Source organism: Rhipicephalus microplus, unplaced genomic scaffold, assembly GCF_043290135.1.
Source record: "Rhipicephalus microplus isolate Deutch F79 unplaced genomic scaffold, USDA_Rmic scaffold_18, whole genome shotgun sequence".
NCBI lineage: Eukaryota > Metazoa > Arthropoda > Arachnida > Ixodida > Ixodidae > Rhipicephalus > Rhipicephalus microplus.
This window is the reverse complement of record NW_027464591.1, coordinates 2,959,981-2,963,383: the sequence shown is the minus strand read 5'-3', so window position 1 is coordinate 2,963,383 and position 3,403 is coordinate 2,959,981.

Here is a 3,403-nt window from a genome sequence, read left to right as displayed (position 1 = left end):
GAATGAAAGTAGCCCCAGCTGTTCACCGTTCACTAAGAGTAAGGGCGCAACTTCGGTGCAGGCATGCATGCTTCTCGAGCCGAATCGTCCTGCAGATTTGTCCTTCAAAATGTATCTGTTAATGTATGATTTCAAGCTGGCATGTGTGCTGTTTCAGTTATTGCGTCAATTTATTCGGCCACCACGATGCCTATTGAAGTTTTTTTCCTGACACGTCCTGATATTTCATGAATATCAAAAATTTCTGCTCAATAATCTTTGCTCGAGCCAATGAGCTTTATGTCTTCCTCGCCAATCACTAGAGTATTTTGCTTTCAGGTTCCCCACTTAATAATTCGGCGTCTGTGCCTAAAGTTACTTGGCGCAGAGCAGTCACTTTCTTTTGTCCTGTAAAGCTTGAAAGAGAGAAAAAAAATAAGGCAGGAAAACCAGCCAGGTTGCTCCCAATTTGCTACCCTGCAGAAGAAAATGGGAGGAATAAAATAGACAAAGGAAAAAGACAATTTATATAACTAGAAAAACACTATTAGAGAAACATGAACTTCAAAGATTCTTTATAGTAATAGCTTAGGGGCCCTTGCAAAATATGCACTCTTTTCAAAAACTACTTTCCGTGAACACTACTTCTCATAGCCACACTGAGAAATGTATGTATGCGAAGAATTCACAGATAATCCTGCCAGCTCGGCAGCCGAGGCCCTCGACTTGTTTCCATGATGGTTTCAGCCTGTGAAGATTGTAAAAGAACGGTTGTCTCGTAGAGACTGATTGTCCTAACAACTCAGGCTTATTGCGTCGTTAAGATGTTCAAAGTTTATTTATGTCAATTTTTTCAAATGAAAACCAAACATCAACGCAACGTCTTTGGGGCTTTTTTAGGTATTGAGTATATTAAGTAAGTGCTACGCTTTCGTTAGTGCTCGTGCTTTCACGGGCCGTTTAAGGAGGCGTGACCATGACATATTTGTTCTTATCATCAGCAGTCGTCAGTAGTTGTTCTTTATAGGACTCGTTCGTGTGCCATGATGCGTGCCTTATGGCACACGCATTCTGCTAACACTAACTCAACTGAAAAGGGTTTCTTCAGTATATACTTCGCAGTTTCAATTTTTCCGGTGTCACAGTTAGCCCTCTCACATTCGGGATTTGAGATTTAATAATTATTTCATACAGCGTGCTGTATAGTTGTAATTTTCCTACACAGTGGGTACAACACATATATACCGGAAACTCCTCTTCATTGTCGTTTGGACCATGGGTGTGAGCCTCTTAGGCTTTCCAAGATGACTTCCCAGCGGTCCCAAAATGACGCCCTTACGTGGGATATTTAACGCTCTGACAAAACATCATCTCTCCAGGACCCCATCATTATAAAAGAAGTTTGTAATAGTGATATGTTGAGTTTCATACAAAAGTTGCTTTTAGTTCTGTCACCTTTGTTCCAATGAGCTCAGTATTACAGCTGTGCACAGAAAATTATGAACAATTCCATGGAAAAGCCTTTACTGAGTCTTCAGATGATCGCATACAGATAGGGACTACGCTTGCACAAGTGACTTTCGCCCTCCTAGCTCTGGCACGCTGGCACATACTTCACCATAGAATCACTGACATTGCTTTTAGGGAAAGCCATGCATGTTCATAGTTTAAAAACATGGATGTGTAACGAACACTTACTTGTCTTAACAACATGAGGGCCTGATGTTGACCAAGTCGCGGAGTGAGAATTTGTTTTCTTTTATGCAGTTATCTTTTTTGGTGGCAATTCTTATTATGAGATCGACAGATGGACAGCTTTCTCGATAAATCTGCAAAGAAATGCTAGTACATTTATAATAAATGTAGACGAATGAGTGCCAAGTGTTGTCTGCCCCGAAATATATCTTACGTCTCTATATTTTTTCACCATCTGCCTTCTCATAGGTTCGCCGGGAAGTTACTGCATTTATAATAAATGTAGATGCATGAGTGCCAAGTGTTATCTGCCCCGAAATATATCTTACGTCTTTATATTTTTTCACCATCTACCTTCTCATAGGTTCGCTTGGAAGTTACTGTCACTATTTCGCAGCAGCAGATGTTTCACATGCTAATTTCAATTTTCGTATAATAAATTGCGTCGTGTTGCTGTGTCTAAGTAAACAAACCTGAAATACTTACCACAGTGGCTGGAAAGCAATAAGACTGATATAAAAGTTATTCTATTTTGATCACGATCACTCTGCAAAAGCAAAGTGCTCGAAGTTAACGAACAGTTCGCCATCTGGGACTTTTTGTAATGCTCCCGGGCACAATCCCTTTCTGGACTGTAAAAACTTATAAGGTTTCCACCTTAATGAGATGGAGTTTCGACTCCCTCCCACGCCTAGCCGTGCGTGGCTTTGCCGTGTCCAAGGAAAATGGGATCCTGGGGTTTGAGCTGATGCTGGTTGATTGGACCTTTAGGTCCCCCCAGCAGAGGGAACACACCCCTTTGGCCCCGGCTTCACGTAGACGGCACTCCTGGGCTGACCCACCCACGGGAATCGGCAGTCGCCTTTTCCTATCTCATTCTCCCTATATTTTCGTCTTTCTCTCTCACTATCTATCTGTCCTGTCTTTTAGTCTCTTCCGTTGACTTCCGAATTTCTTGGCGACAAGGGTTAACCTTGGGTGGATGCCCAGTCTTGGCTATTCCATATTAGGTTATAGCAGTGCTGTACAGCTGGCGTCGACAGAACTTGTCCAGCATCTCCTGCCACGTCCCCTGGTTGGGCTCGGGGGTGGGGGGGGGGGGGGTTGGCACCGCTGTCGAATTTTATAGTTTATTTATAGGCGTATTCGGTTAGCCGCTCTGGTCCTCTGGCTCAGAGTCGCCAGATGCAGAGGCCGCTCGCAATCCGAGCGCGAGAGGCAGCGTACCAACTGAATACATCGGCGATTTCGGAGCAGCTAAGGTCCCCAGATGAAACAAGTTTCCAAGGTAGCGACACCCTCCGTTTTCCTCCTCGCTTATTTGCCTGAAGCGCCCCCTAGAAGGTTTAAAACTTTCATCCAAAAGCGAATGTTTGGGTTCTGTTGCTACGGTGAATAGATGTAAATGAAACAAAATCGAACGTAATAAGACGTAGATTAAACAGTTACCTTTATGAACATAAACGGCACAACACAAGAGCAAGCGGGATGTGCGTTACTCAACCGGCAATGTTGGGCAGTTCTATACTTTACACCACTAGCCATGGCGTCTCGCGTAGTACATTTTAGTTCCACGGCCACGGTATTTCGTCCAGTTCTAACTAGTCCACTTCTCCGATTGTGTTTTGTTCGTGCTGTGACACAGTGGACGTGCTTTTGCTGGATCCTGTAAGTGGCCACAGGGCGTGACGTTGTGACGATTGATTACAACCGGCTTGTGCACACGCAA